General features: G+C 34.8%; 2 pseudogenes; both read right to left on the bottom strand.

Annotated features, from left to right (window-relative positions):
• LOC114078858 (src kinase-associated phosphoprotein 2-like) overlaps positions 1–25,217 on the bottom strand; it is a 168,050-nt pseudogene extending 142,833 nt beyond the window's left edge.
• On the bottom strand, positions 1,001–2,391 carry LOC114108501 (transforming protein RhoA pseudogene; annotated as a pseudogene).
• Positions 25,218–26,082: the final 865 nt, after the last annotated feature.

Here is a 26,082-nt window from a genome sequence, read left to right on the forward strand (position 1 = left end):
TATATATCTTTAGGGTTAAAAACATGTTCTCTACTTTTTTCCTTTCCCCAAACTATAATACCCTCCCTCCTGCCAAAATACTTGAAACTATGCTATACACATTAATAAGAGGGAATAACTAAAATAATCATTATTCTTAAACTGCTAACACATACACAAGCTAGCAATTTAGTACACTGAAATAGCTATTAAAGTTAAAAAACACAAGCATAATATTAATATGTTAATACACAAAATATGTTAAAGTTGGAAATTAAATTCTTAGTGGGCCAGGGGTACAGTTCAATGGTAGAGTGCTTGCCTGGCATGTACGAGGTCCTGGGTTTGATCCCCAGCACCACAAAAAAAAAAAAAAATAGTAAATATTTAAATAAGTAATAAGAATAAAATACAAAAATATAATTTTAATTATTAAAAACCACATGATACCATGGTAGAAAATTACTTACCCTGAGTGATTAATATAAAGCTTCAATCTTTTTTTTAACTTTTCCTAATTATAAACATTGTTTTGTTTTCTACTGAGACCCAGAGCAAAATAAAACATCTACTACTTTTTACATCTTGACTTTTATAAGAACTGATTAGTGCTGCTCCTAATTTTACACACACACAAAAAGACAGAAAGAAAGAAAGAAAAGAAAACTCCCTCAAAAGTTTGGTACATTAAATTCTTGCATGTACAGGCATCCTAGAAACAATCCTTTTTAAAGAAATCTTCTAGGATACGTGATTTACATGTTTTATAAATCCAAATTTTTATACACTGGGTTTTCTTAAAATAAGTTAAACCAAAAAGGAAAAGATATTAGTACTATTATAAATTATGATCAAAATATCTTAATCTTTTCTTTTCTTTTCTTTTCTTTTTTTTTTTTGAATTTTCCATCTGACTTTATTTCCAAATACACTTTCTTTTTTAAAAAACCAATACACTTTTCTGTGGGATGACAAATATCAGTATTAGGAAATCCAATTATACAAAAAATACTACATCTAATCTGGGATAGATATATTTATTTTTGGTAACATACATTAAGTGGCACTAATTACACAGTAACTATAAGGTAACTAACAGAGTAACAGAACTGTAACTCTGCCACAGCTGCATGGACTTGGGCCTTTCTGGCTGAGTACACTTTCAAACAACTAAATGCCCACCCCAGAGCTATGCCAATGAAATTGGCTGAGGAGTAAAGCTCCAAAGTGATGACTCACCAGATTTCCTTGCAGCTGACAGATGATAGGCAGGACATGTTAGTTATAAAGTAGTTACAGCCTAATTCACAAAAGTTACCGTTTCTCTTTCTAGAAAGAAGCAAGAAGTTAAAAAATTCTTTGAATTAGCGCCTGGTGTGTCAGGTGGAGTGCAGAGAGGGCTGTTAGAGCAGTGTCAGAAGAACTCTGGCAGGTCAGACAGGTTGGACATCATTATTAATCATGGTTTGGCTTCTAAATACTGGTAGCAAGATGACTTCTGATTTGTAATCTTAGGTAAATTATAGATAAATGAAAAAGGCCAGTAATCATATACTAAGATTAATAAACAGCACTTCAAAATTAACCGCATAAGGGCTGTGCTTGCAGCAAGGTTTCACAACACAAGGCACCCAGATTTTTTCTTCCCACGTCTGGCTTGCAGAGCAGCTCTCGTGGCCATTTCAAAAACCTCCCTCACTCCATCTTTGGTCTTTGCTGAACACTCCATGTACCCAAAGGCGCCAATCCTGTTTGCCATATCTCTGCCTTCTTCAGGTTTTACTGGCCCCTGCTTCATCTTGGCTAACTCCCGCCTTGTGTGCTCATCATTCCGAAGATCCTTCTTATTCCCAACCAGGATGATGGGTACATTGGGGCAGAAATGCTTGACTTCTGGAGTCCATTTTTCTGGGATGTTTTCTAAACTATCAGGGCTGTCAATGGAGAAACACATCAGTATAACATCAGTGTCTGGGTAGGAGAGGGGCCTCAGGCGATCATAATCTTCCTGCCCAGCCGTGTCCCACAAAGCCAACTCTACCTGCTTTCCATCCACTTCAATATCTGCCACATAGCTCTCAAACACTGTGGGCACATACACTTCTGGGAACTGGTCCTTGCTGAAAACTATGAGCAAGCATGTCTTGCCACATGCTCCATCACCAACAATCACCAATTTCTTCCTGATGGCAGCCATAGCTTACAAATGTGCTGCAAAATGCACGGCCTGTGACCAAAGTTGTATAAAGTACCTTGAACTTCCCAGATGAAAAGCTCAGACGACGACTCCGAGTCTGGCCTCTTTGCGCCGAGAACGCCTGTCCGTGAGTCGCAAGCTCTGAGACGAGGACGGGTAGCTCCAGAGACAACCGCGGACTAACGAAAGAACCGACGGAGGGCGGCTGGCTGCGGGCGGGGAGCGCGAGCGAAGGAGGGCGGGCGGCGGTGGGAGGGCGGGGAGGGACGTGCGCGCCCCCGGGCGCCCAGCGGTCTCGAGCCGGAGCCAGTCGTGGCCCCGCGTGCGGGCGCGCACTCACAGCTCAGCCACCCTTAATCTTTTCTTAATCCCAAGCTTTAAAAAAAACAGTTCCATCCTTAAACAAACATTGTTTCATATAAACCTACACCTTTACCAATGCCCAGAGCTTTATTTCATTTGGAAATTTTCAGTTAGAAAGATACCACGACAATAAATGATTCTTCTATATCTTCAGTTTCATTTTAGCCTTCCTACATTCACACCCTAGAGGTTCCAGATTCTTATCCACAAAGTGATTATGGTCTAGGACTGAATCAGATTTGTAACAAATGTCCACTGGGATCCTTCGACCTATCATTGATGAGCAGAGCCAATATATGTCTTCTAGCTCACTGAATCCTTTCACCTACCTCAGGGACTCTCCACAATACTATATGGTTAGAAGCTTTCTTTCACAAATGACAAAAATAAATGAAAAATGATTTCAGAACAGAAAAATGAAAACTTAAGTCATTATATAGTGTCTAAAGGCTACCTTGCATCTACCACTTGATGCCCAAATGTTGTAACATGTACAATATATTCTTCTTTAAGGTTTCAAGTCTCATTATCAACAATATTAACACTCCAATATATCTCCAAACGATGAACATGAAACTTCCACAGTATCTACAATAGCCTAGAAACCATTATGATTCATTTTTTAATATTCCAGAAAAGAATAAAGCTAATAAAATAAAACTTTTAATAAGTATGCTTTTTTAAAATATTATCATATCAAAATGAAGCTCTGATAGAAGTCATATAATCATTTAGAAATAAAATGTAAAGTCTTGCTCTTTTTCCTAAAAGGTAATTTAAGCATGGTAGTCTCTTTTTTTTATTTTTGCAATTGTTCTTAGAATGTATTTCTCTTCAAAAAAAAAAATTGTCTCCAAAGAGAAAGAAGAAAAAAAATTACAAAGTGCAATATTTTTATGTTACAAGCCACACAAAAATCTGTCACTATTTATGTTACAATTCTAGTCATCAATAAGGTACTTTTTTTCGATGTACCACTCAAAAATCAATTATATCAACTCTTTTGTATAGAGAAGCAGCACACCTTTCAGGTAACTAGTATTAATGAGTGGACAGGACTATAGAATCTCCATCTGTTTCTCTGACAAAGCTGTGGCTACTCTTAGTCTCTCATTGAAATTCCATTAATCTGATGTACCAAGGTCCAATGCGAAAATCAAAACTCCATCTAACCCTTTATCAGCTCACAATAACCTACAAGTGAACTCTGCCTGTTAGCATGCAGCAAGTTATGATTTTGCTATCAATCAGGCAGCTGGCTAGTTAAAAAAAAAAAAAAAAAAAGAACGAAAGAAAGAAAAAAAGGGCAGACTGGAAACAGCGTGTCTGGCAGGGTTTGGAGATTTTGTTTTTGTTTTCTGTTTCATCTCTATTCATTTTCTATAGGGTGTCTGGACCTTGTGAGATTATGCATTATTCTCCTTGGCTGTGATTTAATTGCTACCAGCAATCAAGTCGAAGCATCACTGAAGTGTGCTTGAATTTCATTAGAAGATATAACTTATGCTGCTTTCCTACAGTACCTAATAAACCATAAAGAAACCAAAACACATATGGCTTGAGGGAATAACTGGAAAATTAGGTGGCCATTTGGGAACTGAGTGAACTTTTGAACCAGAGGAACAGAGAAAAAGAAATATTAAAGGGAAAGACAGACTTAGAATGCACATAGAGATGTGCAGGTTTGACCTTTTCAGTACCTTGAAAATTACATTAGCATTATGAAAAATACATATCATGTTTAGAGTTTATAATCCATCAAAGTTCAGATACTTTGTTAGTGCCTACCATAAGGTAAAAGTCAAAAGGACAAAACAACAATCTGATTTGACAAAAGGCCTTTTGGTGACCCTGTGCTAAATTGGTTATACTTAATGTCAAATACATTATCTTTTTTATAATTAATACATTATTAGACTGAGGTCATATAATAAAGGAAAATTTATTCAGCAAAGGGAAGAGAACATAGACAAAATCTAAATTGCAAGGAGAAAAACTGAGATGATGAGATGTTTTAAGAGTAAAAATTAAAAGTACAAGTTGAAAATTAACCTATAACAACATTCTTGGAAGAAAATGTGAAACCATTAAAAATCTTATTATTTACATACAAAAATAAATAATACTAAAAGTTAAATTTCCAACTTGCTTAAGAATTTCTTAAACATTAATAATATGAACTAGAATTTAACAAAAAAGCTGGTGTTACACAGAAATATGTCATCAATAATAGTCAAATATTGATAATCTTTTAACAGCAAATATTTTTATATTAACATATTTCCTGAATATATGTTTATGAAAACATGATAAATTGTTTATTCTTAAGAAAGAAAACATGACAATCATATAAAGACAACATAATTTAATAACAAATCACTCTGTGTGTAAAACTCACTACAAGATATCCATCTTTTGTAGATATTTAATTGCTGGGTCTTTATTAACTTGCAATTTTTAAAGAATGCAAATAATGCTCCTGTGTACATCAAAATAGTTATGCTATTTTGAGAAACTCTAAGCATATTTATTCTATGAGAACATTCTGTGTGCATGTGTGTGTTTATCCCTTGAGGTATAAATACTCTGTCTCTACATATGTATATATATACAAATACATACTCATTCATGTCTATGAACATTTTACAGAGAAGAAAAACAAATAATTGTAGTGCATCTAAAAAACAGTACAACATACATGATAATTCACTGTTTGGCCAGAAAATATTATTTCATCAATTAGAAAACATTTTCTAACAGAACCGCTTTAGAAGATAAGGGTAGAAAAGATAATGCTCTGTTTTAGAGATAAGTATGAATGAAGAAAAGTGTGCATCTTTGTAAAAGATAAAAAGAAAATATAAGAGAAAAATTCCCTTACTTTAAAAATAGAAATTAAATGTAAAATTCAACATAAAATGGATATGATTATTATTGCTACACATTGTACAAAGTTCTGTATATAAAAAAAGATTGTTTTGTTCTGAATCAGTGGTTAGAATGTTTATCACTTATGCATGTACTTGACTTATCCCTGTTCTGCAATAGACATAATTTTATACCTCATAAAAGCAATTTATGTTTCCAAAGGGAATAATCTGGATAACATAAAATGTGGAGTGCTCTGTTGCAGGAAGCATATTTTCATTCAGCAATTGTATTTAGAGATGGAACTGCACAGTTTGATCATCATATAGTGGCAGAAGACATTATTCATTTCTATGTCTATGTGAAACTTTGAGTGCCACAAATTAATATGCATAGCTAATTTATCAATACACATTCTTAATTTATAACTATATATATCACCCTTATAAGGTTTCTATCATGCAGTTGCACTCAATTGGCTATAACAGAGAAAGCACATGCTGTACTAAAACAAGTTCCATAACTTTGGCAACATTCAATAATGTTTTAGAAATTACTAAGAGATAAACAATCAACTTTATTACTAGTTCAATTAATACAAAATGTTATAATATTACTGCATAATATAAGGCATTTTAAATGACAATCAGAAAAATGAAAATGTGTATTAAAAGAAGCATCTGATAAAAACTGTCTCAATGTGAAAAGGCAACGTAAGAATAATTAATTTAATATTTCATGAACTCATTTTGTATAAAGTTTTTAGAAAAAATAGATCAAAACCTTTTTCATTATTTATAAAATAAATAATACAACAAGCCATTAACAAGCATAATAAAATTAAGCAAGAATCTGATAACATTAAACTAACCAACAAACTGTTACTAATAATATTCACATGGTGATGCAAACACTCTCCTAAAATTCTATTAAAGAAAATTTCCTAGAAAAAGAAGCAACTACAGTTTTAGGGAAACCTCAACTAGGACCACTAGAGAGAGCTCTTCGTTCCTTAAAAGGTTCTGGTAAAGGTGAGTTCATGGAAGACTCAGCCTTCAGCTTTGTGATAAGACCACTACCTCCACAAAAAGCACTGCTTTGTGTCAAAGTGTCAAAAAGTAAATTCTTATGGAAAAATGTCACATACCATCAGAGGGGGCTTCGTCATCTTTGTCATATCGTTCTCAGGCTAGGGAAATAGAGTCTGGAGGCCCAGCAAAAGGGTCATCATATTCTTCCCCCTCTTCTGCATCAACTGTAAAAGAATCAGAGAAATGACTTCTATGATTTAGTCATCTGAAATAATGTAGTCTTGTCAGAAAAGACAAGTTTTACTATTAAGCTCAGTCAATGTTATGGGAAAACAAACAAAACTTTTTGAATGAGGTAAAAACAGATTCTATTTTAGTTTGTATTCATTGTTATGTAAATGTGGCAAGAGTTTTTTTTTCAAAATCAATAGACAAGGGCTTATTTGTGACACAAAATAAGGACTGTATTCACAGTCCCTAAATTATGATGGTCTCTATAAGGAATTCAAAAGTAGAAGCAAGATAAAACAGATTGTGTACCTAAAACAAACAATCAAAATAACAATACCCCCAAAAGATGGAAAGTACAACAAAGAAAATAATTCAAGTAATTCCATTTCCCTACTCAGTAACTTTGAAAAATGATGATGAGAAATTGGTAATGTGAAGCCATATGAACACTTTTTATTTGCATTAAAATCACAGGATAACATTAGGGTCGATTAAAAATAGTTGTGTTTTTGAGAGTAGGAATCCTTAATGGGAAAACTGATTTAAAACTCACATAATCCTTTCAAAATACAAACAAGATGATTTATAAACACTTTCAGTTTTCATTCAGTGGTATATTGTCTTTTTCAAAAATGTTCTGGCCAGTTTTATACTTGATTTCCAAATCCTAAGTTGGTTTGCTTGGGGTTTGTCTGCCTGTTTGTTTTACTCAATCCCCCATGGTAAGATCTGTGGTTTGGGCTTTTTCCATATACTTAGTTGAAATAATTTTTTAATAAAACACTGAATCAGCAACTTGCTAGCCCAGTAATATACAAGCACTCTTTTTTTTAATAGATTCAACATTAAAGAAAAACATATGCTTAATATTATTATCAAGCATCTAACTATTAACAATTCGAATTACCTGTTACAGATTCAAGAGAAAACCAGCCACCACAGGGGTGACTCAAAAAGTAGTGAAAATCCCGGCAGGAAGCCTAAGGTTCTACACTATTAAATTTGAGCCACAGTTTCTGGGCAGATACAGATTAAAGCTACTCGTCTCTCCAAAAGGATGTCTGTATGCCCTGATACCTATTTGCTGGGTGGGTGTCTCCCTACTTTCCAGCAGAGAAAAATTTTCATAGAGCAAAGAACCTCTTTCAAGACATGAAAACAACAAGAGCAGAATACAGGGATGGCTTTCTCGTCATTCTTAGGATTTCACCTCTAGGTATAAAAAATATGATGATGTTTCTTCCCTGATTGAAATTCCAAGGAATACACATAAATACTTCTCATTCTTCAGATTTTAACTTATCTTTCTTTTGACATGTTCCAAGTACTTTTCAGAACACTCAGTGATCCCTTATAATATTTCTTTTATGAAAGCAAAAGTGCTCAGATTTCAAATATAAGGTAAGAAAGAACTTGAGAAAGTGCCACCCAAAATATTTTGAACAAGTTATGATAGTACTTGGGATATGCAGTAGCAGGGGGTCACAAAATTCTCAGGTTACTTTTAGCTGCTAGGATATCCTTATATTCTTAAGAAAGAACTTGTATGATATGTATTTTCTGAGGATGTTTTGTATCACACACACTAAAACAATAAAACTTGCTGAAATTTTTTAAAAATGCAGGTATCAGGATACTTCAAATACATCATCGAACTTAGCACTTAGCATACTATGTTGTTATGACTACAAAGGAAACAACAAAACCAAAGAATATATGAAAAGTATTTTTTAAAAATTCATATTCTCAGGTTTAAATCTCTTAAACTCTATGTGGAAATGAGTGGATAATTTAAAATCTTTGAAAATCAGAAGTAGTTTATTGTCCTTTGATAATATCCATTGTAAGTTTTTATGTGTACACATGTGTAAAGTGTACTATACACTCATACACACAGATGAACATACTATCTACATTTGATATACACATTCTCTATTACACATATAACAAAATTGTTATTAAGCTATAAACTCAATATTTAATAAAAGAATATTCTACATAAATTGGTCACTGACATGTTGAAGACTTCTGTGATTTTTGTTTTTTTAACCTTTCGATTATAAAATTGTCTCCAATTTACTCATTCTAAGAAATGCAGTTAATTGAAAGTATTATTTTTTCTAAAAAAAAATCAGTGTGACATTTATCTAAGACAAAATAAATTAACTACTGCTATTGGCCTGATCTCTTCCCTCCCCATCCTCACCCCCAACTTCCTTTGAATTCACTCAGTAAAGTATCTCCGTAGCATTGGTACAGAGAAGTCCCTTTTTAAACAACTGCATTAAGAGAAACATATTATCACTTTTCATCATGACCTTCTTCATCTTACTGTTGGCTCAGTGACGGATGCCCCATCCCTTTTCCCCCTCCCTTAATCTTGTTTTTCAACCCAATAAAGTAAGAATTGCTCTCTTATAAGGAGCTTTAACTGAACACAGGGGTCGCTGTTGAGTAGTACAAAGCATTTTTCCTCCCCAGGGGCTAAGTATCTGAAGCTTACCTGCAAAGACTTCTATAAATTAAAGGGAAAATGTTCAACTTGTGTTTATGTAATAAAAAACTGAACTCCAAATCAACAACAGGCATCAGGTAAACGTATCCAATACAATTTACAGACATAATTGAAAGCATTACAGACTAATCAGACATCGAAAAGAAAAGCGTGCTCAAATGAAATGTCTACAGAATCATTAGTTGGCAGCCATTCTATTACAATCACACATAATGTCAGTGGTGCCTTGAGCCTGTGCCAATGAAAACAGCATAAATTTTGCATCTAATTTCTGTGGTCATAAAATTAATGATCAGTTTAAAAATACTTCTTTGTAAAAGTTATTGCGCAAAGAAAAGACATGAATGTGTCCCTGTTATGTACTCACAAGGATAATTATGGGGTTGTTGCTCATTAATACTGTTTCTTGTTTCCCTAGAAAAGCATTTGATTTATCCCACAACTTTCAAAAGTTTAATTAACGATACAAAGTTAACAGCCTAAAAGACAATAATCCAAGGCTTCCTGTCCTTTAATTTCAGTGGCAGCTTAAATATCATAACAGAATCGACATTTAATCATACCACAGCAGCATATTTATCTGATATCTATTTTTAAATTCATAATAGTTGGGTTCAAATCACTATGGCTCATCATCAATTAACATTTCCCTAAAGGACCAGAGAGGCAGCCCAACAGTGACTCAACTCTGCTTCCACTGATCTCTACCACCACTGACGGTGAGTCACCCCAATTTACTGCTTGTTTTCAAATACAGTGCTATTTTAAACACAATCAGATAAACATTAAATAGCTAAAAACATTAAATCCCTAAAATTTAGTATACATTTTATATACACACACCAAAATATTACACTGTACCCTACAGCCATATATAATTGTTAAATGTTCATTTAAAAGAAAAAATAATAAATTAATAAAACAATTTAGGTGGTAACTATTCCTTCATACAGAGCATGAAAGACAAACTTGGCGGGGGGATTAGTCTATATGAAAACAAATTAGCTTCTAATTCTCTACTTGGTTTACTTGTCTGATCTAATTTTAGAATTAAGCATTTAACTTGCAATTTCCTAAGGGAAGTTAAATTCTTTAAAGGATATTATAGGTTACTGAAAAATAAGAAGATCCTCCTCATAATTCTTCCACAATAGGAAAGCTAATTCATAGCATGCAAATAGTAAACACAATTTCTTACACCAAACTGAGGCAGAGCTTTAAAATAAACACACCATTTCTCAAGCACTGCCTCAGAAATAGACTCCTACCACTACAGGTCCCAGAATCTCAAACATGCTGACTACGTTTGTACAAGGGCAAGGGTGGGGGTGTGTGGTGGAAGAAAAAAGCTGTAAGTTTTCTGCTCAAATTTCATTGTGGAGCCAGCTTTCAACAGAAAATGTACTACGTTAGGAATAGTAAAGGAAAGCAAATTAAACATCATCCAAACTTCTGACTTTTCTGCTACTCTTAAGGATTCCATTAGAACAAACTAAAATAGTTCCCTTCTTACCTAACAGTACTGCTATTTTTAGCAAGTTATTAAGCCAATTGATAAACTTAAGAAATAGTACAAATGATAAGGTCAAAGGAAATTGCTTTCTAAGTAAATCTATGCATATTTAACAATATCAATGAAGTCTTAGGGGCATAATCTATTAAATAAATTTTTGCAATTAAGAGGGACAAGATCTTTTAAAGTAGAAAATGGAATTCTTTTAGCTATTGCACCTGAAACAATAAATTCACATTTTTAAAAATGTAGATACTAGAGATACAGTATGGAAGAGTAGTAGATTCTTTTCCTAGCATATATGAGGTCCTAGGTTCAATCACCAGAACTAAAAAAAAAAAAAAAAAAAAAAAAACTTTGGCATTAATATTTTACAAATTTGAAACCATTCTCTTGAAGTAATTATCATTTAATATGTCTGCCCTTCTTTTAAAAATTAATGATAATTTCCTAAAAATTATTTGAAAACTGAACTTACGAGTCAAGATTAACTTAAATCTTCTTGACAAACTAAGTTGAATTAGTTAACATGCATTAATATATTATTTACTGAACACTACTATGTGACATGAACAGGTATTTTCACATTGTCTTGTTTCTATAAATCAGTCTATAAGGAAAGTAATCACATCCAAATCATCACTTGAGTAAAATGAGACTAATAAAAGGTCAAGCTACAACTACAGTGTAAGTAAACATTTTTTATCATGTATCTAATATATACTAGAAAATTCTAGTTAAAGTTCAGTCAATAAATAGTCTTTACTCAAATAATAATCTATTCTCATTACAAAAATAATTATTTTGAGTCACACTTAAGAGACCTATGATCTTGTTATGTGACAAAATAATTAAAAAATAATCACATAGCATAATTCCAGTACATGGAAGATAATATATTCTTTAGAGAGTTGGGCTATATTGCAACTAGGAAACTAGGGTTAAATGGTTATTCTGTCTTACGCAATACTTTGAGGTAAGAAGGCACTCTCTAGATAAAATGAGCAATATTTCAAATGAATAACAGGGACTAGGTCAAGCAAAATGTGTTTTAGCCAACTGGATTCAAATTCTTTTTAAATGCAAGTACAATTAAAGAATTCAGAAAATCAACTGAAAAGTATTCTAATGTCCAATTTGTCAGATCTCTTTATGGGGAAATCTAGACTGGAGCATTTAAGGAGACAAAAGGAGAACTTTCATAAATTAAAGAAATGAAAAGGGAAATTTTTAAAAATAGTTTTCTATGGAAATAAATATAAATAACAATTTAAAAATTAGCTTAGTGGAGCTTTATTATGTAGGAGCCACTGTAATAAAACAAGTTTCTAACAATACAAACTATTCTCACACACAAAAAAAACTAGAAATGAAAAACAACCTTCTAATATTTATGCAGTTTACTATATCATATTAATTCAATTAATTTAAGAATTGAACTACTTCAAAGTAGACATTCTATATTATTTAATCTCAGAATGCGAAATTGTAGCTGGAGTGTAAGGAGGAATTAGGATGGGAAGGAAGGTCAACAGATAGATATCTGTACATTAGAGAGATTAAAAACTTTTTGAAATGAATAAATCTGAATTATTTATTTTATTTAAGATATCTGCTTCTTTTTTCTCCCAATAATGGTATTAAAATGGTATTTAACTATCATTTTAAAAATCAAGAATATGAAACAGAGGAAAACAACTTTAGTTTAATTCATTGTGACCCTATTTTGTTATGAGAGAAAGAAACAGGAAACCAGCCAAAAGGAATTCTTCGCAGTTCTCCCTGGATGAAGATAATCTGAAACCCATAGGGGAAAATGTAAGAGGGGAACAGCATCTCCAAAACATACTTAGGATTGAATATTCTCAACGTAGGTATCTTATAATAAATTCCTACTGTTAAAAAGAAAAGTGTCTTGAATAATTGCTTGGCAATTATTAAGTCTGCATCCTTTACTATTCCTATAAACTATAAAATAGTCTTTGTAGAATCAAGTTGAATATATTTGTAGGGTAAAATGGCATAAAATTACTCAGCTTCTCATATTCCTCCAAGGTATACCTCCAATTTAGCCACAAGCTTACTTTTGAGAAGACACTGCTGATGATTAGTTAACTCAATATAGCAGTATTGAACTACAAATTAGTTATTCGGAGGAAAATGATTATGGCGAATCTCTGAATTCCACACTATTTGAACTCTTTTTCTCAACTCATTTTTCAATTTCTATCAAATAGAAATATAAACTTCCATTTTCTTTGGAGACAAATAATGCATCTCTGTAATGTAATTTTAATATCCACACACCTGAACAAGTTCTAAAACAGAATTCCAAAGGGAAAGTTCCTACACTATTACTGAACCATATGCAATTATAGAATGACTTCACATTATCATGCTTTCTTAGCTTAAATTTTTTTAATATACAAATAATTAAGCCACAATGAAGAGTTCAATAAATAATCACCAGAACAAAATATGCCTTTTAAGAAGAGAGGCAGAATCAAATATTTAATATTCCTCCATAATAGTACACTGTATAAAAGCTATCGTAATTAAAATACATAAATTCATTTCTATATTTGACAAAGCAAAAAATACAACAGGATTAAGTCCATAGTTTAGAATTCATTGTGAAACACACCAAAAAAATTGGGTATTGGGGGACAGAAAGAGTTTCCTGCTCTACTCTTTAATAGTGTTTTGTTTTTTTGTAAAATCTCAATACAGGGGGGAAAAACTTCTTATTCCCTTAAATCATACAGATCTTGATGATTTAATGTGAAAAGAAACTGTGACTTCCTTTTAATTGATTTTAGGTGTGTCTGGTAGGTTTGTCTGGTAGTACTTGGTTTATTAGAACTGTCAATATCCTCTCACTTATCAGTTGGCACAAATATTAATTATTCTGTGGGTCCTGCTAACTCCAGTTAGAAGACATTACACAGTTTATTCCCCAAACCCAGAACCTAGCTCAGTCCTGGTCAAGTGACCTCATACTGTGACCCTCATGCCAGCATCCACAAGCTGGAGGTCATGACCTATGAATTAGCATCAGGGAAATAAGGGCCATACTGAGTTCCCCTTACAGAACTGAAAACATGAAGTAGTAGGAACTTCCTATGGCTTTCCTGATCTAGCCTTCAGCATGTTAAACAGCTGCCTCTCAAATCTAAAGGAAGACCAGCACTTTCACATATTTCAAAAACAGAAAACTGAATCCCCATCTCTACAAATCTCTAAGAAACAACAGATTCATTCAAATCAAAAGAACAAGGGAAAAAAACTAGCTTTTGAGAAAGATTTTACTCACGTTATCAAACAAAAATTTACAGTTTTTATTTTTGAGGTTTTTTCCCCATAAATGGTAGGTTTATTTATTTATAAAGTCACATCCTAAAAATATTTTAAGTAATAAATAGTTTTTAACAACATTTGTTAACAATATGCTCCCAGCTGGTAGAAGGCCTCTGTCTAGTTGACAAAAGAGATTTTGAGAAACCTTCAAGTATCAGGCCCTATGATCCCCAAATCTCATGGTCTCAGAAATGGAACAAAGATGCCCTTGGAGTTTTTGCCCCTCCTGCACCACCTGCTCAACACTAAGACTTCATTTATCCAGATCAGAGCACCTCTCTTGGGACCCCAGGCCTTCAGGCATGCAGCCACCTGCATGTTTTTAAAGTACCCTTCAAAAACATGACCTGTGAACACCCAGCCACAGGCCCTTCTGCTCCTGCCATTCTATAAAATAACCTCTGCAATATTAGATAGCATCAAGTTCATATCTCACCACTGCTCACTGAATTCTTCCATGTGTAACTGCAAGTATATACCTGTCCTAACAAATCTCTGCCACAGTGAACTCCGAAGAAACATGAAACCTAAGAATGTTAAATGCATAAGATTTCTCCATTTGAGGAATGCAATGGATTCTGGATATGCTTTTTATTTTTTTTCTCAGCAGGGGGAGCTAGCACTCTCATCTTGAAGGTCTAAATATATAACATGGAAATTTAAATTTTGATTTCAACTATCAAATTTCAGGATGTTAGACTATTCTATTGAAAATCTCCACAGAGGAAAAAAAATGTTCAAGTTTGAAATTTACCTTTGTCTTGAAATTCGTGAAGATAGCTGCAAAATAAAGAACATTATATTTTAAAATGAGGTTGGCAAATCAGAGCAAGGTCTAATCAGTGGCACATTCAAATCTAAAATCTATGTTATATATATATATAGAGGGGAAAATTATTTCCTGTGCTGAAATGGCAATTCCAAAATGCTTAGGAATATATAGTGAAATTATTTTTAAAGATCTGAGTACAGTAATAAAATGAGGATACATCTTTAATACCTATAACATATGTTTATTCATTTAATGTAGTAACAAAAGAATTCTCTTTTCAGTGTCTTAAGGTATTTTCCATATTTATATTAAAATCATTAATTTACCCATGTCTTATCATTTAAATCAAATATACCCTCAGATAATCAAAATAAACAGTTAATTTTTGCTAGAATGCTTACAAAAATACACAGTCAAGCACCTCCCAAGAAAGGGGTATATAATAAGCATATTTGTGGAATATATTTTTGTCTTTTAAAAAATACTTAACACCAATAAATAAACATTAAAATTTCACTCCATGATAATCAATTCCTTATTAAAATCAATTTCTAATTACAAAATTGTTTCTAAGCAAGAAATCAGTAATTAAAGGCAGGTGACTTACGTATACTTTACATCTTTTATCTTCTTAATAAGGGATTCTCTCTTTTCCTTTGCTTTCTTGGATAAATTTTCCCCTCTCAATGTGTCTGCTACAAATGTTTCAACATGTAAATCATGAAATATAAGAAACAGGATACAAATTATGGCAAAGAATCATTTTTTGTGAAAACAAATACAACAATGGTTGTTTTTACATATAAGCATTAATATCTGTACAATTCGGTATAGCTATTTATCAATCCAGAGTATAACCGTTGAAGTGTGTTTCACATACTAAGATGGACAAATCTGCTCACCACTTAGCTAATAAAATTTGTATGCTGTACTTACGCTTAGCAAAGCAAATGCTATTTGAATGTTTGGCACCGTTAAACCATGAAGAAGCACACGAGTTTTAATAAACTATGGTGCCCATAAAACAAATTCTCATACAAAAGCAAGCACCAAGCTTTTATGCATGTGTTACTATCATTTTATTGTATTCTTTGAGTTCCTATATGAACAAGACATTCACAATAGTATATCAATATAAGTTAATGTCTCTGGCAAGGGTCTGTTTTTCTCAGATCCTTTCTATAATCCACTTTCAGGAATACATAACATTTAATGCTTTGAAAGAAAAAATAAATTCCTTTTTTCTAGACAAGATTCCCAAATCACACCCTGTTCCTTACTACTGGCCCCACCCACTCTAGCCACTCAAATAAAAAAGAAAACCAGCTGAGTAGTTCTGTGAGCTCCTGCTTCCTACCATGGTATTTCCACCTGTATGTTTCTTACATAAAGGAAGAAGTAGAAAAATAGATTCTTCTGCTATTTAAAAATATAGTATCCAAGAAATAAGATTTCTATGACCTTATGTAACATTGCCTCATAAGCATCTTTTTAAAAATGTTAGTAAAGTCCTCAATTATTTTCTTGTCTGGTTCTCTCATGTAAAATTTCAAGAAGTCGTTGCTCAACTTATTTTTATGATAGTTCCAATCTCATTGTTTATGAAATACCATATACCTTAGATTAATTTACTTTCAGAGTTTCAAAGTTCATGTTAAAATATCTAATATAGAAGATACCGTTAAATTTTTTAAATAGGCATGGCTATAATTCATCCATATTTCATACTGAAGAGATATATATGTATGTTTTACTTCCTTTTATTTAACTACATTGTATCCAAACTCACACTGATAAAAAGATGGCATCAAAACGTAGTATTGTATATAAGTAATGCAAAGTAGTATAATAAAGAATCCCTCAACTACACTTATAAGTAACTATTTAAAACTAATATATAGGATATAATGTTTGTAATCAATTTTAAATCTTGATCACAGCAATATTTTGATCCAGTAAGGAAAAATGATTAAATTATGATACATTCATTACAAATGTGTAGAGGTATTTTTTCATTAAGTCAAAATGAAAAGTGAATGAATTAAAATTTGATCTTGCAGTAATTTTTAAAAACAGCTTATGGTTTGAAGTCCATTAACAACCAATATGTTAAAAGTAAGTATAAAATGAAATGGAAGCAAAATGTCCCAGTTTCTCTTTCCTGGAGCTGCCCATTTTGAAGAGAGGACATATATAATCCCAAACCAGTGCAAATTAGACCCAGACTTCTCAACTGAGTTCAAAATAATGAAATTTATGAGAAACTTGCACCCAGAGGAGCAAGCAACCTCTGGACATTCAGACATTAGCTGAAATGGAAAAGATCATTGGCTTCCCTGAGATCCATACAGTAATATTTCTTCTTTAAAAAAAAAAAAAAAATGGAATAAGGAAAGAAGTAGCATCCCTACTGCTGATGGTTCCTTCCAAGTGGACTCAATACTTGAGAGAATCACTGGCACAATGACTAGTGAATAGTCTGCTTAATGTTATTTTCACTCAATGTTTGTCTTTAATTCCCTCTTCCACGAGTATTTAATTGCCTATTTTACATTTTCATTATACAATCCAAGTTTAAACAAACAGGATCTATTTTCTATGTCTGGAAGCAATAACACAACGAATTGCAGCTCAAGAGTTATTTCTTTAAAAGGTCATGTTAAAATATCTAATATTTCAGTTCTATAAAAACTCAGAAAACTAAAAAAAGGCTGTAATACTCTATGTAGTACTTTCTTAAAACCTCCAATAAATATTTTTTAGATACTACCCATGCTTCTACTTGAAAATATTTGTTGAGAGTGTGAGATTGCAGGAAAAAATAAGTATTTTTTTAGGGGAGGGGATTAAGAGATTGGGTAAGGAAAAAGATCTATACTTTTATAGTAGTCTTTTAAATACATCTATCCTCAAGCTTTTCCCAGAAAAGGATTTAAGGCAACTGAAAGGATTTAATAAACATTGACTTCATCAGTATTTTCTCAAAGGAGATGTAGAGTAGGAACTACTTTGATGTTTATTTTAATAAATAAGAACTTTAACTGGAAGCGGCTTTTGCTATAATCTATTGTTGTCAACAGATTCGGCTGTCTGTTAAGCTTTTGAAATCTAAGTCACGGCTTAAAATCTACACATCTACACTTTGTCCTTTTATTTTCAGATCCAACTAAAGCAGCCTCTCCTAAGCACCGGAAGCTCCCTGGTTACCGGGACAGCCTTTGGCCCGGTGCCTGTGCAACGCACCGACTTGGCTCCCCAAGCGCAAAGACAGAACATGCACAGAAAAGAAGTAATCTTAGGCTTTCCTAGGAGATGCTCCAGCTTTGCCCACCGAGAAACTCCACCCTCGACCCTCAACCCTGCGGAGTGTTAAACACAGGTTTCCCTATCCACCAAGCTGTGAGCAGGGAGAGATACCGGTTTGGGGCAGCGCCCTCGCCAGACAAATGGGGCTGGATCTGCGGCTTTGTAGCTCAAAGCCAGGGTAATATTTCAAAAGCGAGCAATAAAAGTCTTCTGTGAATCAAGCGCTCCTCTGGCTGGTTGGAAAAGAGATTTGAAGCTTTTTTACTGGGCTCTAAATAGCCTTGCTGTAAACTAGCAAGCACGGTAAACTAGCAAGTGCCTTAGCCTTCTTTTACCTTCCTTTAGGGGTCGTGTCCCTCGGTTAATATGTAAATTTCACTGACTCCTGACTGCCTATAATTTGGGGGGAAAGACTGTAATTGGATTACAAGAAAAGGTCAGCCTGCCTTGCTCGCTCGCCCTTTGGCCTGAATTAGAATTCCTTTCTCAGAGGGAAGGGGTTCCATTCACTCCCGTGGGCGCCCGCCGCAGGAAAGACACATGTGGGGGCCTAGCTGGCTCTTGCAGAGAGGGCGCTGGAAAGGGATGTCTCCAGCACACCAAATCTAACTGCTCCCCACCCGCAGCCTCGGAAACTGCCGGTCTGCACCGCCAGCACTTTACTCCTGAATTACCCTATCAGCCCCCACCCACGCAAGACATCATTTAAAAAAGTTATTCTGGCAAAAGTAAACGTGGGGGTGATCTCTGCTGCTGTTTACACCTTGACATGGTCAAGAGTAAGCCTTATTTCCAGGAACTGCGGTAAGGATCTGGGGGAGAAGGCCGCTGAAGAGATCAGATTTACAACTGCTCTGTAGATAGATGTTAAGGTCTGAAAACAAAAATTAAAAGATGACCTGTTCTGGCTCAGCAATCTTAAACAGTTTAAGTTAGAAACCTCTCAATAGCCATTTAGACCCTTAAGAGATAAACACTTAACACACAACTCAATGACCGGTACTCCGACTTTTCTTGCTTTTTTTTTTTTTTTTTTTTTATTATTTCTTTAATACAGAGAAGACCCATAGGAAAAACTGCCACCCGATCTTCCTCTAGGGTCCTGAGTGATAACAACAGGTATCTAACACACACAGGCTGCTTTCTACCAACTTCTGTACAGATCAAACAGTGAAAAGGTGGAACCACACAAGATCAGAAGAGTTTTAAAATTCTTGCCAACAATACTATATGTCAGATTCTCCAAGTTGAGTACCTAGCCCAGGTTCCCACTCTTGGAGACAGTGGAGCTTTGACCACTTGTCCTCACCATCCCCCACTACTAAAGAGCCTGCAATAAGACCTGCAGGCTGGAGTCTGTAAAGAGCCACAAGGGTCACACACACACACACACACACACACACACACACACACACACTTTCTCCCTAGTCCCCAGTACCTACACACAGATACACAGACACCTCTGAATTGTAAAGAGCAAGAGACAGGAACTCAGCTGAATCCACCACCATTTGCTCAGCCCAAGATCAATAAAATAAGTGTAAAAACCAATCCCACAGCACCCCAAATGGCTTTACTACTTAATTCCACATCTTGCTCTACTTTATGAACTGGGTCAGATTTCACTTTGTATTCACTGAGTTGTGCTGTCACCAAACTTAATGTGCTAAGGATAGTAGCCTAGACTGAGGCTGAAAACAAAAAGACACTTTTCTGTTAAAGCAGGGAATGATCTGACCAAACAACTACTGGCGAAAATATAAAAATCAATTAAACTGGGTACATTCAGATCAATGAAGCCAAATGTCCAAAGTCAGAAAATGGCTAATTGAAAAGTTATTGATTGTTCAACTCAATGTCCTTGATTACCTAGCACTTTTATAGGTTAGGGTTGAACTGTTGACTTCCCAAACATAGAAAAAGAAGACATAAACAAGCACAGTTTTCATAGTGCAATGGCTAAAACACACCTGAGCCTTATAATCCAATCATCCTATAAAATTTTCAAAATTGGGTTTACAAGCTAAATGATTTATGGTGATAGAAAGCTGGGCTGTTGAAACATAGGGCTGACCATCTTTCAACCTCTAAAAGATGACTCCTGATAAATAGCACTTTACAATAATCAAAATCTTTTTACCACACATTCTCAAAGAAGCCACAGTGAATAACACATTAGTCTGAGATTTACACTATATTCACTGTTAGGCAGCCTCTATTGTAATGTGTTCAGAATGTGATTGAAAAAGAAATGTAAACTCAGTGGAATGAAAAAGATAGACTTGGCTTTAATTGAAAAAGACAAACTAAGTGAATAATGAGTATATAAAACCTAGCCTATGCCACTTTTATCACCCATATATGACACTTAATCTTAAATTTATGAGAGACAACTGAACTGTGTTTCAAATCACCAGAGGCTTTTCTTACTCTGTTATTTCTTCCTTCTTTCTAGCAATACTTTAATGCTGGTATCAGTTAGAGATAACCCCACTTGGAAATTTTTCATATACTACTCATTTTTTAGTATATTTAGGTTTCTCTTTTTAAAGTAAACCAATGTTAATTAGGACTATAAAAATTGTGGATAACATCAAGAGCCTTACTTGGTAACGTAGGATGAAAATACTTTGAATGGACATGCTAAAATACCCCCTCCCAAGAAAAAGTAGGACACTATAGGCTTAAGATAAATACGTAAATAATCTTCCTTAACACCACATCTTAATTCACCTATATTATTTGACCCAGTCAAAAAAAAAAAAAAAAAAAACACCTCAATAAACTTCTGATCCCTTGATTTACAAGCTCATATTCCTATTTTTAGAAGAGAATATCTAAGACTATCATAGATTGATTTTATTTTGAGATTAAATGTTCTCTTATCAACTCGAAGCTCATCAGTTACTGCTGCCAAAACGGGGCAGGCTTGTTCTTGCTCTGTTGGAAATTCCAGGTGCTAAGAAGTAGGTGACTATTGGTGACTCAGTAGGTAGCACTCTTCCCTTTACATACTCAGCCAATGCCCCAGAAGGAAGTTATGGTACACTAGATACACCATAAATAATTCTCAGAGGAAAAATAAAACCAAAATGTTGACCGAATTATAAATAGGGCTTTGGAAGGGTGGAAATCAAACCATACTACACTCAACATTGGAAAAAAAAAATTCTGCCTCTGTTTCAACTGAATTGTATTCTTTATCTAGTGCCCTAAAGGGATTATCAATTACAATGTGTGAAGGTTTTAAAAAACAAACAAAAAAGTGGAAATCTCCAATAGAGAAAAATACGATATTTCTAATAAAACTGCCATGTGATCAAAACCTCAAGGTCACTTTGCAGAAATCATATAGCCGCTTTATTGTTTGGTTTGGTTTTGGTTTTTTAGTGTACTGACAACTATTTTCTTTTAACATCTGCTTCATTTTCTAATTTAATAAAAAGAAGATAACATCTGTTAGCTTTCCTTTTAAAAGTTGGTGCTGTAAAATGAGTGAATGAGAATGAATTAGAATATCTGACTACAAATCACTAACAAACCAATATTTAAAGGGTGATTAGACAAATGAAGTGGGGTAGTGGGCAGTGGTTCCAGTACTTCTCACTTTCTTGACTGCCAGAAGGGAAAAACTCACATAAATCAAGGCTATTCTTGCTGTTAGTCCTAGTCAAAATATTTGGATGTGGAAGATTAAATTGACAAGATTTGGGATTATCTTTTGATTTTAATTATCGTGGTTAAACCTGTTGTTCTATCATTAGAGGGGGAAATCAAAGGTTGCCTATAGTATAAACAGTGGTTCAAAATTCTAAAAACTCTTTTCTATTTATATAACCAGAAGAATAATTCAACACTTCTTTTAAAAAAAGTATAGGCCTTCAAGATTTAATATACTTAATTATAGAAAACATAACTCTATATTGCCACTTTCCAAGGGTATCATTAAATGTGATTTAAGACTAATAACCTCTATTCTTCACATTTCTATATGATGTTTTTAAAAGGGGAAGGAACAGGGGACAAGTATTGAAAAAGTAGCCTAAAACTACCATAATCAAAAAGAAAAATAAAGAACAAATATGATAACATACACTTCAGAACCTGTCCCCATCAAGCAGTTAAATGTCAAATACTTAGCATATATGACATAATGATTTGGATAATGGGCACATGGAGCACAAAGGGAAATGTCTTAGGAAATATTATTCTGAAAGCCATTATCTTTGACTTTATGTTCTTTTTCCTCAAAGCAAAGGGTTTTAAACTTCTAGAAGATTTAGCTTCTTATCTTCTCTACCTTGGAATTCTAGCACCATGCCATGTATTCTCAGAACACTTGACTGTTCACAACCACCAGTACCAATATCTCCTTCTCAATTAAAAAAAAAAAAAAATATATATATATATATATACTAGATAAGCCAGCAATAACTCTAAAATTCAAATCAATACAAACACCTCCTCTATAGTTTTAGAATTTTAAATTTAATCATGCACTATCACCAATACACTTAAATGATGCAAATCCTCATGCATCCCCAAAATGTTTTTGAATGAACTGTGCGAAATAACTGCTGAGAGCATCTATTCTCAAAGCCTTTTCTACCTCAGAAAAGATTTTAACCTATTATGTCCCATTGTCCTATACATAGGACACATAGGAAAACATACATTGAGCAATATCATAGGTGTCCTATAAAATTTTATAGGTTTTTACAGGTGTCCTATGTATGGGACATAATGAGTTAATTACAGTTAAACATGAATATTAACAACTTTCCTTGAATACATTTTTAAAAGTTTTAAACCCTGACAAAACTGCTTCACTTTTTTGATTTAGTTAAAGATATGCCTATCCCCCAATTCATATCCACAGCTCTTAAAAGTATACTTTGAAAAAACAATACGATCCAAATTTATAATCTCCAAAGTTTTAACATTTTAATATTTGTTTTTAATACTCATGTATTTTAATATGTGATGTACTTTAGTCATATGGAATAATAAAAATGTCAATAAAATGATTTGGGAAAAGGTAATTTCAGAAATTATGCTAATATACTACCTGACTTAAGAGAGATGGCAGAAATATATAGGAAGTTAGCATTGGCAGAGAATTAAAATATGTAATTCTGAGCTCTTAGTTTAATTTACACAAGTAAGAGCCACATGAAAAACTATGACCTATGGGAATCAAAGAATAAATAGTTTTATAACCCATATATTCTACTTCCTGAAATAGCACATAGCTTGCTGTGGGAGCTGTCAAACTTTTGAAAACATGCAAGCAGAGGTTTGCACCTTTTTTCTTAAATTCAAAAACATAACCTGAAAATGATGACATTTATTTCTGACATAATGATAAACATTTCTCTATTGTGGTTATTAAAATTTTCTAAATGAGCAAGGCCAGCACTGGAATATCAAAAATGTTAACTGTGGTAAAACAAGATTTGTATTCATGTGAAACTCATATAGTGGGGAAAAAGCTGGCTTTGCCTCTATAGTTCTTTCAATGTTTTCCTTAGTGCTACCCATTAATGAGGACAATCATTTCTTAAAGTGAAAGAAACACTGACCCACTACAAAGGCATTCTTCACACTATCATGTTCATACAAACATAAGTCTTCATTCATGCACTTAGTTTTATTTTCTCAATCACATTATTGATGCTAACCCCCAAAATAGTGTACCAGTATATTATTATTAGAACATTTGCTGACGCACTGCTATACAAACAACTTACTACTTCAAATATCACATTTTTTATGGCAATGCTTTTATGAGTGAAAATAAGTAACTTATAACACAGGCATCTGAAAGAATATGTTTTAATACAGTTGTGATCAATATTGAAAGATAGAGACAACTAAAGTAAAATAATAAATTCCGTTTCCAGAATTCAGACATACATGAGACAAAGTAAATGATACTAAGAATTCCAGAACATCAGAACACGCAAGATTTGCGCTGCCCTATAAAGATATATTTTGTACTCTAAAGTTTTCATTGGTCCTTAGAGAAAACGCACAGCTCCACATTCAGAACATTACTGAATAGTAGAGTTGTAACGGCATTGAAGAACCACATTTTTAACTCCTAAATAACAGTTCCCATAAATAGGAATGTAAAACTGAAAAGGGGAAGATGAGGGTGCAAGGATAAAGCACTTTCATCATGTGACACAGGAAGCAGGACTTTTAACACATCCTTCCTTTTTTGCGTTAATAGTTACTGTGGCTGAAGACAAGTGGCCATCTGAGAATCCGGCTCTCTTTAAAGGTCTTAAATACAGAGTGGACTGGAATGTTCAAGAAAAGTGGGAGTTTTATAAATGATACCCCCTTCCACCTCATCACCCCTAACCCCTGTGGCTCTGACATCTCTTTGTTACACCCTCCATCCCCACTGCCGAGGCCACCCAAGAACTACTTCTTTGACTTCTGCTGTCTTTCCAGTTCTCACACATGCATTCATTAATGTTCTCTCCCTCTTCCTCTCCCCTCCCTCCACACACGGCATCTTCATTATGCACACAGAATTGTCCGGCTCCCATTAGTATAGAACATCTAGTAGGGCTACCATCCTCGCACCAAATTTCAACACACAAGCCCACTCCCTTTCTCAGCCCGAGCGCCCCTCTTTTACCTCCTCCCTGTCCCGCCCCCACTAGTCAGAAGACCCGGGCGCCGGGCGCGGGGCGGGGGACAGGATACAAAGGGAGGCAGGGGGACAGGATACAAGCGGAGGCAGGGTAAGGACTCTGAAAGCTTCTGTCCCCATCGGCTCGCCGTCCCCTCGCCCCCGCCCCGGCAGCGTTACCCGCCCCCTTCCCGCTCATTACCTGCCAACAGGTTCCTAATTTCCTCAGGGAGGGGGTAGGGAGAGGAGGTGCTGCTGGGGTTGGGCATGTTAGGGAGCGCAAGGTGTGCGGGGAAAGGACCTGTACTCAAAGGATAACCGACGGGATGGGGTTGTGGCTGTGACCTAGGCTCGGGGCTAGGGCTAGCGGTCCCAGTGCGGACAGCGGGGCTACGAGTCCGGACACTGCCAGGCCGGGAGTCACAACAAAGAAGTCACTGAATCTCCAGCCAGCAGCAGCTGGACTCTTGGCCCAGCCCCGCCCGGAAAACGGGGCGGGCGGTGGGCGTGGAGGAGACAGGGGACCCAATTGCGCATGTGTACACTTCTATTTAATCAGCATCTGAAGAAAGAGCCTCCAGGCAAGCCACGCCCACCTCTACGTAGGGAAGCGGGAGGAGGAGCGGTTAGTGGGAAGCTAGCGGACTGGGCCTGCGTCACCTGATTCCCACCGCTGAAGCCGCTTGTCGCCATTTTAGGTACTGGTACCTTAACAACCGCTAATCATTTCCCCAGAATCCCGAAAAACAATGTGTCCGCAATGCCCAGAAGTTTTCGGACGAAGGGGCCTTCTGTCCGATAGTTAAATCTGCTGAAGTTTAACGCCTCGCCTGCTAATCCACGAGGAGTTTTCGACCTCCCTAAACTATTATGGCCTTCTTTGTTTGATTGAATGAAGGTAACAATGTCCATCTTCCGCCAGTCCTCCTAGAGAAGCCAGTCTGGAGCTGCTCCAGGGAGCATTCTGATTGGCTCTTACATTTCATTTCTGCCTAATTCGTATTCTTGGGGTGACCGATTTCCCCCACTACGAAGAAAGAAAGGGGAGTTCTGGGCACTATTAGAGAATAAAAACAAACAAAACAGAGAAACCAGAAGGCTAAGTAGATATTAGGTACCACTGTTCATCTAAAAGCCTTTTTAAAAAACGCTGGTGGTGATTAGTATAACAAAATTGTACAGTTTGCTCTAATTTGAACATTTTGTCAAGGAACACTTAAGCGTATTCTGTCTGTAAATTTTACATATTTTCTCAAAGAGACACATCTTATTCCTTTAAAGTATGTGTGTAATGAAGAAAGGTA

Source organism: Marmota flaviventris, chromosome 13 (genome assembly GCF_047511675.1).
Source record: "Marmota flaviventris isolate mMarFla1 chromosome 13, mMarFla1.hap1, whole genome shotgun sequence".
NCBI classification, from domain to species: Eukaryota; Metazoa; Chordata; class Mammalia; order Rodentia; family Sciuridae; genus Marmota; species Marmota flaviventris.